Source organism: Lycorma delicatula, chromosome 3 (assembly GCF_047948215.1).
Source record: "Lycorma delicatula isolate Av1 chromosome 3, ASM4794821v1, whole genome shotgun sequence".
Classification (NCBI taxonomy): domain Eukaryota; kingdom Metazoa; phylum Arthropoda; class Insecta; order Hemiptera; family Fulgoridae; genus Lycorma; species Lycorma delicatula.
In genome coordinates, this window is record NC_134457.1 from 220154188 (window position 1) to 220166394 (window position 12207).

At 31.3% G+C, this 12207-nt stretch overlaps 1 long non-coding RNA gene across 1 annotated transcript in view; it reads left to right on the forward strand.

Annotated features, from left to right (window-relative positions):
* The first annotated feature begins 1627 nt into the window (after window positions 1-1627).
* Window positions 1628-12207, forward strand: part of LOC142322442 (uncharacterized) — a 34977-nt gene continuing 24397 nt past the window's right edge. Inside the window, exons 1-2 of the long non-coding RNA XR_012755851.1 lie at window positions 1628-1714; window positions 4689-4837. This is a non-coding gene — a long non-coding RNA (uncharacterized LOC142322442). The remainder of the gene's footprint in view (window positions 1715-4688; window positions 4838-12207) is intronic.

The following is a 12207-nucleotide window of genomic DNA, read 5'->3' on the forward strand; positions in this document are numbered from 1 at the left end:
TGATGCAACTGCCGCATGACTGTGCGCCACATACTCGTGGACTGCATATGTTATGCGGCGTTGCGTTGTAAATTTATTATTTTAGTGCTTTTGTTACCCGAGAATGGGCCTTTACACCCATCTCGGACTTTGCTAAATTGTTTCTGCTTTTCTTTTTTGTTTTTTTTTTTATTATTAGTTTGATTGTTTTAAGTTTTACTTTTACCTACTAGTTTTAATTATTTTTATTTTATTTTATTTTTTTTCATTAAAAAAAATCTGGGCGATGATAACGTGAAGACGTTTTTCACCCTCGAAAAAAAAAAATTATACTAGTATTGGCTCATATACGAAAAGATGCAGTAGAAAAATCACTAACTTCAATGAAACAGGCAGAAATCACTGACATTTTAAACAAACAGTAATATAATCCATTTTTAGAAAGTAAATATTAATACAATAATAAAAGCGTGTTTAAATACTAAAAGAAAGAGTTTCGACACTTATTTCGAGTTCCAAAACTCTCCTCGATACCCTATCCTATATCTTTCAATTGAACTCTCGATAATCCGAACTTTTCGTTATCTGAACAGACACGAATTTTTATTAGTTCGGATCATCCACGGGCTTTTGTATACTGCACTGTCAAAAAATTACTGGGAACCCTGTTGCTCAAGTTGAATTTTTTTCAATTTGAGTTTTCAATTTGAGATGTTCCACTTTCACTAATGTTACATTTCTCTGTGCTTTGAACTACATGACTGCCATGAATCCACGATGAAGAGACATAATTCTTCTGTAGTAACGAGAAGTGTTTTTAAAGTACGATCTGTCTTAAATTTACCACTTATATATGTGATGTAAACAGACGGTGCTTGCATACCTCAATTACTTTAAACAATAGCCAGATATTAGCAACAATTTATTATTTTTGTTATTAGTTTTATATATATATATATATATATATATATAATGAGTGCTACAATTCAGATCCTGCCAAGTATTAAGTATGAGGTATAATATGATTTTTGACGGCAAAAAACAATTCTGCAGCAGAAATTCACAGGCAAATTTATGGCATATAAGGATAATGGATGGCATATCAGTCTTTTTTACTTGATATGAAAATAATGGAGATTATTTTTTTTAAGCCAAATGGTGACAAGTAACAAGATTTGGGTCTCTCACACAACTGCAAAATTCAAACAGCGTTTTATGAAATGATGACAAAAATCTCCATAAAAACAGAAATTCAAAACACCCACTTCAAGACAAAAAATCGTGTAGGAATCAACTTCTGGGATAAGATAGGGGTTTTGTTGGTTGGTTTTTTTTGCCAAGAGAAGAGACTATAAATACTTCATTTTGTATTGATACTAAAAATACTGCATCTTGAATGTAAAACAGAAGGAGAGACATGCTCAATATTGCTTCATGACAATGCTCATCCACATGTTGCCAAGGAAACTCAAGTCTGAATGAACTCAAGTCTGGTTGGAATCAATTGGAACCACCCAGCTTATCCTGACTCGACACTGAGTGATTGTCACTTGTTTCTCTATCTCAAGTGATCCCTTGCTGGTCAGTGTTATGACGACAATGCTGATAAGAAAAATGCTCTACAATAGAGGTTATTTTCACTGGCACCATTCTTTGAAAACGCAATGAAAAAACTGATTACAAGATATGAAATGTGCCTTAATAATGGTGAAGATTATGCAGAAAACTGGAAAAGGTATGTTTTCCATGTAATAATAAAAATATCCTCTTTGAAGTTTTTAGTATTTTTTAATAACAAAACTGTACTTACTTTCCAGATATCAGACGTAACTAAATAATTTTAAATAAAATGTATGTACTTATTTTAAGTAGCTGTAGGTGTGAAACCCATTTAAAGTTATCAATGATGAAGATACTAAAATTGTATCTAAAATATTGTACTAAAATTGTATTGTAACGTGTAAAAAAATTCAAAACCTGACCAAAATTTAAACCCAAAATCTTCCATGAAATATTTCAAGAAACTTTTATCAATTTTTATCAAGAAACTTTAAAAATAAATAAAAACCCAAAAAGGGGCAAGTTTTGTCCTTTTTGTGTGATGTATGTGGTTAATTGAAACCCAACCACCAAAGAACACTATCTAGAGTCTAGAGTCTCTTATCCAGAGTCTAGTATTCAAATCTGTATAAAAGTAACTGTAGAGTTACTTTTATAGTGTAAGGTTCAAATTAACTACCCTAAAAAGTAAAAAGTGATGTTTTCAGTTCTGTAAATTTTGACTTTTTTAAATCAACACTTAATTAAGGGAAAATAGTTTTGCTTGATGTTCTTAGGAAACTAATTTATCAACAGTTGGCAAAAAAAGTATTTAATGACTTTCATCCACCCCTCTCTCTCTCATACACACACACACACACACACACACACACATGTGGAGAGAGAGTTTGTATAATCTATCATCGCTTCCTCACCTGCACTGCGCAGTAATTCTACAGGTATTCCGTCTATTCCAGGAGCCTATCTGCCATTTACATCTTTTAATGCTCTCTTAAATTCAGATCTCAGTATTGTTTCTCCCATTTCATCCTCGTCAACTTCCTCTTCTTCCTCTATAACACTATTTTCTAATTCATTTCCTCCGTATAACTCTTTAATATATTCCACCCATCTATCAACTTTACCTTTCGTATTACATATTGGTGTACCATCTTTGTTTAACACATTATTAGATGTTAATTTATATACCCCAAAATTTTCCTTAACTTTCCTGTATGCTCCGTCTATTTTACCAATGTTCATTTCTCTTTCCATTTCTGAACACTCTTCTTTAATCCACTCTTCTTTCGCCAGTTTGCACTTCCTGTTTATAGCATTTCTTAATTGCCGATAGTTCCTTTTACTTTCTTCATCACTAGCATTCTTATATTTTCTACGTTCATCCATCAGCTGCAATATATCATCTACCAGTTCTCTTTATTCCGCCTAAGTTTGCTTCTGCTGATTTAAGAATTTCTTTTTTAACATTCTCCCATTCTTCTTCTACATTTTCTACCTTATCTTTTTTACTCATACCTCTTGCGATGTCCTCCTCAAAAATCTTCTTTACCTCCTCTTCCTCAAGCTTCTTTAAATTCCACCGATTCATCTGACACCTTGTCTTCAGTTTTTTAAACTCCAATCTACATTTCATTATCACCAAATTATGGTCGCTATCAATGTCTGCTCCAGGGTAAGTTTTGCAGTCAATGAGTTGATTTCTAAATCTTTGCTTAACCATGATATAATTTATCTGATACCTTGCAGTATCGCCTGGCTTTTTCCAAGTGTATATTCTTCTATTATGATTTTTAAATTGGGTGTTGGCAATTACTAAATTATACTTTGTGCAAAACTCTATAAGTCAGTCCCCTCTTTCATTCCTTTTGCCCAGCCCGTATTCACCCACTATATTTCCTTCCTTGCCTTTTCCAATGCTTGCATTCCAATCTCCAACTATTATTAAATTTTCATCTCCTTTTATGTGTTTAATTGCTTCATCAATCTCTTCATATACACACTCTACCTCATCATCATCATGGGCGCTTGTAGGCATATAGACGTTAACAATCGTTGTCGGTTTAGGTTTTGATTTTATCCTTATTACATTGAGGGTTGTAAGGTTCAGTTAACCCTGCATTCTTCCGCAGTTTATTTTATTAACTCTCAAGAAAAATCTATGATTAAAAACTGTTGTGGCACATTCTCGTAAAGTCTTTGCCATGATCCTGCCTCTGTTCTGCCTACTTGATGCCAGTTAATAATAACATAAAATCAATGAATTCTAGATGAAAAGTTCGAATTTTAAGTGACAAAGCCTAGTGACAATAACATAACAAATTTTTTTTTTTTGTAACTTATTTAATGGAAAATTATAAGCAGAAGAAGCCATTTGGCATTCTCAGAGGTTAGACGAAGGAGCACCTGATAATGTGGGAGTATATCTGGGTATAAGCAATTTTTCATGCAGTGCAACTTTACAAACTTCAATTGCCCTAAAGGTTGTCATCAGGAAGGGTACCGGCCATAAAATCCTGCCAAATTGCTTCTGCATAACCCAAAAGATAGGATGAAAAGAAAAAAAATGGAAATAAGAGTGCATATTTTTCATTGTTTTATTGTTCCAGACTCTTTTCAGTATATTAAAACATCATATTTAATCAAAACTAATGCCAGTTTTTCTTATTAAAATATTTTATTTCACATTTAACGATTAAAATTATGTCAGTTCCTAACAGGGAAAAGTAACAAATACATTTCAACATTATAACACACCATGCTGTACATCATGATAAAAATTGAGTATTTTGGTCTCAAACATCTATTGTGGAGAGGGAAGCAAGTTGGAAATTTTCATTATTAAAATACAGCGTTTAGAACTATATTTCAGTCATTTCACAATGCAACGAACAACATGTGAAACGACCGTAATTTGTTTGCAGTTATTTTTTTCTTTATCTGTAAAAAGTCTTTTTTTTTAATTAACTGTTTATTATTAGGTTAAATTAAAGTTGTGTTTTTTTTTTTTGTTTTTGAACACTAGTGAAATTAATATTGAATCAATCCAGTTATTTGTCAAGAAATGAATTATTTTATTTTGTCTGTATTTACAGCTTAGATCTTGTTATTTCTTTAATTTAATAATCTAACTATTATCTACGTATCTTTAGTGTAGGGGACCAATACCTTGCTTTGTCTGCCAATACTTATTAAAAAATCATGATGTTGGTACCACCATGTAAACTCAGTCAGATACGATAATACAGCAACCTGGAGGGCTATGTTAAATCTGCAATTTGGAACACCCCAAAACCTCAAGGTAGGTATGTTAGTAGACAACAGTATGTTGTGCAGGTAGTTGGAAATCAATGTCATGTTACAATTTACTAGATGGTTAAAACTGTATGGTTAAACTAGATGGTTTATCATGTTTTACACATGATAAAGTACAGTTTACCAGACAACTGTGTGGATAATCATGTTAATCTTACGCATAGATATTCAGAGGGATCATCAAACTAGTAAAGGTAACCCGTGAAGATGGAAAACAAGTCTGAACTGTTATAAATAAACAGAGGTAAGGCTGAAACAGTCCAACCTCTGTTTGTAAAATGATGAACACAGTATCAAAGTACGAGAAGATACACAAAATTATTTTGCAACAGAGAACGATTATAGATGATTACAAATATTGATCAAACTTTAGTGAAATATTGGACAATACCTGTGTTCAGACATGAAATCAAGTAATGATTTCTTCTTTATTTAAAATTATTATTTTATCACTTATTATATCTTACACCTATCTCTTAATTTTGTTACATTGTAATACTGGTCTAATTAATTAAGTTTTACTGTGATTTCTCTTAATATATCCAGGTAAATGTTGGAACAATTTTTTTTTATCTGTGGAATATCATATCTCTTTCTTTTTTCTGTTTAGCCTCCCAAACCACCGTAAGGTATTACTTCAGAGGATATTTATGAGTGTAAATGAAGTGTAGTCTTGTAAGTCTCAAGTTAAACATTCCTGAGATGTGTGGTTAATTGAAATCCATGTAAAGGATTTAAAGGATCCCTTTACTAGGATTTGAATCTTAGAACTCTCAACTTTGAAATCAGCTGATTTGCAATGACGAGTTCATAGAGTATCATATATATCCATCCTGTATGTGATCTATATAATATGTTATGTAATGATTACAATAAAAGAATTATTTTAGTTGACAACTACATTAAAGAACTTGTGTAATAAAATATTTAGTCGATGTTAATGGATACTTACCCATACTTATAGATAAAATGTTATATAAAAAAACACATTTAACATGAAATATTTAATGTTATATATAGATTGGTTGTAAAGTAACTATTTTAAATTCCTAATAGTTTTATATTTAATAATATATTATAATGAAACAGTTTTGTTCTGTTTCTTAGAACTTACTTGGGTAGAAATAGAACAGTACCTGTTTATCGGAGAATATGCTCAACAATGCTTTATATCACTTCAGCTAATGCAGTCAGCCTTCCACTATGAAGTGTATTTAATATGAGTTCACCAATGGTAGCTGGACCACTCATCAAATATTGCTGTATTTGATCCTAAGAATATTACAAACTGCCATGTAAAGCCAATATGATCTGTAGAACAATCATATTGGTTTGATGCCAACCCTCTACATCCAGGTTGTGAGGTTTTATAAAAGGTGTGGGCTTTACTTGAACCTGAAGTCATACCCTGCAAAATTTTCTTAAGGAAGTGGATGTAGAAGTTTTATTACATTTTTAATTCTTAGTCGAGTGTTGATATAAATTTGATGCATTCTGATCAATATTCCACTGCAGAGTTCATGCTGAAATGCTTTGTAAACATTCTCAAAACTTACAGTCATGAGAAATGCTGGTGCTGATGTTATGTATTAATAAAATAGGTGATCTCTTATATTGTAAACATCACATATAAACATTTGTCACTAAATATAAAAATTATAGCAAATTAAAATATGGAGGTAATTTACAACCTTTCTGTATACCGATAAAACTTCATACAGATTTTTTGTGTGTAGCTTTCAAAACTACACACAAACAAAAAGATTTACATTATAAGACAAATCAATAAAACACTGTTGATCAAACAACCCATAAACCCATGAGTATAAAATTAAATTACAGTACCTGTAGTTAATATTACATGGACAGACTGAGTGTATATTTTCAAAATACAAGGGACATGCACAAAAAACATTACTTCATATAAATGAAGTAATATATATTACTTAAATATATATATATATATATACTTAAAACAGGTGTCCAGACCTCCCCCGTCCTCCTTTTCTAAAATTGAAGGAAGTGATTTTTCTGGAAGATGCAAAAAAAATTATGATTTTGACCAGAGGAGGGCTAACTAGATTAGAAGTTAATTTTTTTAAATGGGACACATTTGCACCTCGAATTTGGATTCTAGAGACAATGATACATAAGTCTTGTCAGAAACATTTTTCCATAAAGTGGAATCTAACCTCTAAATAACCTTCGAACTTTACCTTTCTTTTCTTTTCTTTTTCCTGTTTAGCCTCCGGTAACTACCGTTTAGATAATACTTCAGAGGATGAATGAGAATGATATTCAAACTTTACCTAGTCCTGAATTCCTTTCAAAAACTCTTTTAAGCACCAAAAACTTTATATTTACAAAACTTTTTAATGTTTTCTATGCAAACACTATAAATAAATAGGATGTATCATTAAGCTCACCCGGGAATTTTGTAACCTATTCTGCATGTGAAAATAATGGAAAAAATTCATACAAACATATGTCCTAAAACGGATTGTTTGCAAGTTACGGCTTGTGCAAAATTTCACTCGGATTTCAGCTACCCAGGTGAAATGAGATCGTATTGAAATTTTTAGGACGTTAATTAAGGGACATAATTAGTGATTTCTTATGGTTTTTAACTTGAAAAAACTGTACTTATTTACAACAGAGAAATACACTGATGTGGTATTCATTTTGTCTGTCTGTAATGGTAATGCTACAGCTGCAGCAGTAGAATATGAAATAAGTTTTCCGAATAAAGCCGATCGTCCAAGTTTCACTTCCATATAAAGTGACACTCCAAACATACACTTTCAAAAATCTTTTCCTGACATTTAAATTAATTTTTGATGTAAACAAATTATATTTCTTACTGAAGAAATATTCGTTTAGCTTGTGCTAATGATATGCATCATTAACTGCTAGTTCCATGTAAAGATTAAAAAGTAACGGAGATAGGGAACATCCTTGTCAGACTCCCTTTCTTATTACGGCTTCTTTCTTATGTTCTTTAATTGTTACTGTTGCTGTTTGGTTCCTGTACATGTTAGCAACTGTTCTTTTATCTCTGTATTTGAACCCTAATTTTTTTTAAATGCTGAACATTTTATTCCAGTCTACGTTATCGAATGCCTTTTCTAGGTCTATAAACGCCAAGTATGTCGGTTTGTTTTTCTTTAATCTTCCTTCTACTATTAATCTGAGGCCTAAAATTGCTTCCCTTGTCCCTATACTTTTCCTGAAACCAAATCGGTCTTCTCCTAACACTTCTTCCACTCTCCTCTCAATTCTTCTGTATAGAATTCTAGTTAAGATTTTTAATGCATGACTAGTTAAACTAATTGTTCTGTATTCTTCACATTTATCTGCCTCTGCTTTCTTTGGTATCATGACTATAACACTTTTTTTGAAGTCTGATGGAAATTCCCCTTTTTCATAAATATTACACACCAGTTTGTATAATCAATCTATCATCGCTTCCTCACCTGCACTGCGCAGTAATTCTACAGGTATTCCGTCTATTCCAGGAGCCTTTCTGCCATTTAAATCCTTTAATGCTCTCTTAAATTCAGATCTCAGTATTGTTTCTCCCATTTCATCCTCGTCAACTTCCTCTTCTTCCTCTATAACACTATTTTCTAATTCATTTCCTCCGTATAACTCTTCAATATATTCCACCCATCTATCAACTTTACCTTTCGTATTACATATTGGTGTACCATCTTTGTTTAACACATTATTAGATGTTAATTTATATACCCCAAAATTTTCCTTAACTTTCCTGTATGCTCCGTCTATTTTACCAATGTTCATTTCTCTTTCCACTTCTGAACACTTTTCTTTAATCCACTCTTCTTTCGACAGTTTGCACTTCCTGTTTACAGCATTTCTTAATTGCCGATAGTTCCTTTTACTTTCTTCATCACTAGCATTCTTATATTTTCTACGTTCATCCATCAGCTGCAATATATCGTCTGAAACCCAAGGTTTTCTACCAGTTCTCTATTCCGCCTAAGTTTGCTTCTGCTGATTTAAGAATTTCTTTTTTAACATTCTCCCATTCTTCTTCTACATTTTTTACCTTATCTTTTTTACTCAGACCTCTTGCGATGTCCTCCTCAAAAATCATCTTTACCTCCTCTTCCTCAAGCTTCTCTAAATTCCATCGATTCATCTGACACCTTTTCTTCAGGTTTTTAAACCCCAATCTACATTTCATTATCACCAAATTAGGGTCGCTATCAATGTCTGCTCCAGGGTAAGTTTTGCAGTCAACAAGTTGATTTCTTAATCTTTGCTTAACCATGATATAATCTATCTGATACCTTGCAGTATCGCCTGGCTTTTTCCAAGTGTATATTCTTCTATTGTGATTTTTAAATTGGGTGTTGGCAATTACTAAATTATACTTCGTGCAAAGCTCTATAAGTCGGTCCCCTCTTTCATTCCTTTTGCCCAGCCCTTATTCACCCACTATATTTCCTTCCTTGCCTTTTCCAATCTCCAACTTCTATTAAATTTTCATCTCCTTTTACGTGTTTAATTGCTTCATCAATCTCTTCGTATACACACTCTACCTCATCATCATCATGGGCGCTTGTAGGCATATAGTCGTTAACAATTGTTGTCGGTTTAGGTTTTGATTTTATCCTTATTACAATGAATGATATTATCGCTATGCGTTTTGAAATCCTCTACTCTCTTCCCTATCTTCTCATTCATTATGAAACCTACTCCTGCCTGACCATTATTTAAAGCTGAGTTAATTATTCTAATATCACCTGACCAAAAGTCGCCTTCCTCTTCCCACCGAACCTCACTAATTCCTACTACATCCACATTTATCCTATCCATTTCCCTTTTTAAATTTTCTAGCCTACCAACCTTTTTTAAGGGCCTTTTTTCTGGGCATATGCAAATTGTTGTCTCCTTATGGTGGTCTATCGACTCTTTTGGAAACCATCTTCTGTTTGTTTTACGGTATGTGCTTTTAGGCAGTCCTTATATTCACAATTATATACCAGTATATAACTGTGAATATATACATAAATTTTTAAATGTTAACTTACCCTTAATTTATATTTATGAATGTGTAGTCTTGTTAAAAAGAATAGTAACTTATCGTTTACCTTATTGTTTCTATCAAAAAACGACCGCAAAACCTTTTTCCTCTTTACGTATTTAACCTCAATACTTGGGCTCACAAGAAAGGGCCTTATTATGCTTCTTATTCCATATCTAATAAATTATCTATCTATTAAAAAAATCTTCTGACTAATTTATTTAAAATACAAGTAAAAAATCTTATCTTACAGAAACAATATTACTCTGTTGAATTTTTAAATAATACTAATTTAAAAATTGAAAAAACCCTGAATCTTCTGTAACTGTTAAACTTGCACATAAACATGTGCTACAATAATATTCATTAATGCCTTTTGATTTTTGAATTATTTGGCTGTTATCTTTTGTATTTAATATCTTCATACATTTTACAAAACATAATTTCATGATTTTATATTGTACGTAAATAAATAATATGGATTTTAATCGCTTCTAATTTTTATTTTCTAATCGTGCATTTTGTGATGCTACTCTGATTGCATGTAATTATACAATAAATTATTTATAATAATTATAATTAAAATAATCATTAGCAGAGGATGTGGGGTGATGAGACGTATAAGGATGTGGATTTATTAAGAATTCTCGTTTTCTTAATAAATTTACTACCTGTTGCAAGCAACATATTTGAAAAATTAATATATGTATATCGTATCAAACATGTTAATCACAGAATATAATTAAAGTTAGAAGAGTAAGCCAGTCAAAAAGTAAAATAAATCTTTATTATCCTCAAATAACACAGTTACAATTAAACAAGATAGAAAACTCAGCCGATTATTTCAAGTACATAACCTAATCTTTATTTGTAACGTAAACCTAATCTTTATTTATAATTATAACATTCAAAACATAAATTATTTTAAATCTACATTTGATTCGATAAAAAATAAAAAGACATTTCAATCCTATTTTCTCCTGTATGCATCACATTCAGTTTAATATTCTATTAAACTGTAATATTTTGTCTCTATATTTTAATATAAATATATATTATTCTGATTTGTCAGAATTTGTTTTTCATGGTACTGAATTTAGGAGAATTTATATACACAGTATTCATGAAGTATAGTAACACTAAAATAAATTTCAACTCTTAAAATGAGATTCAGCAAATGGTTTTGCCTAAAAAAAATAAATTTTTTGGTTAAAAAACCTACCGCATCTCAAGGTCCCCTCCTCTTCAGGGCCAATTCAAAAATGTTTAAAGTAAAAAGGAAAGGTTAGAGTTGAGATACGTTATTCTAATAGGTGACTCTTAACTAAAATGGTGATCATTTAATTTTTTTTCAGTTATGTACAAAAGTAACTCTTAAACAGCAGTTATTATTATTTTTTTAATACTGGTAGCATGTCATTTTAATAATTAAATACGAATGTTTTAACACGATTTGAAATGTGCTGTTGTATGAGAAAATAAATGAAATTCAAAATTAAAGAGAAACAGATGAGTTCATGGGAAATTAGAGTTGTTTTAGAGGATACATATTAACAATATCTGTAATCAAACAAACAAGAAGAGTAATGAAGTTTATTAAATACGATAAAAGAATTTCAAGGTTTTTTGTTTGTATGTTCATTAATAAATTTAAATTATACTATATAATATCATTTCGTAACTTATCCTTTATGATTTTTTTTCTCTGAGCCCCCTTCAAAAAAAAAATTCAAATTCCGACGCCTATCCCTCACTTTTTCTGTTTAGTCTCTGGAACCACCTTAAGGAATACCTTAAGTAATAAACTCTGAAGTAATAACTTCAGAGGATGAATGAGGATGATATGTATGAATGTAAATGATGTATATTCTTGTACAGTCTCAGGTCGACCGTTCCTGAGATGTGTGGTTAATTGAAACTGAACCGCCATAGAATACCAGCACCATCTAGTATTCAAATCAAAATAAAAGTAACTGCCTTCACTAAGGACCAATCTAAACCAGATTTAATCGGGAAGATTTTCTGATATATTTTTGCTTTCAATTTTCATCATTCAAAAAATATTTTTCACACAAGATGTACAGTTTTGAACACCTAATAGTCTCATTCCAAGACGTCGCCTGCCAAGGGAACCCACCCTAGTTTCAGAGGGCATGCCATAGGCACACCGGGAGAAGCTACTAATATAAATTAAAATAATTAAATTAATAAATAGCACACATAATAAATAAAGAACCCGACTTAATAGAGAAGGAGATGAAATCTGGCAGAAAATAGTGATACATTTTCTGTCATAAGTTGGTTAT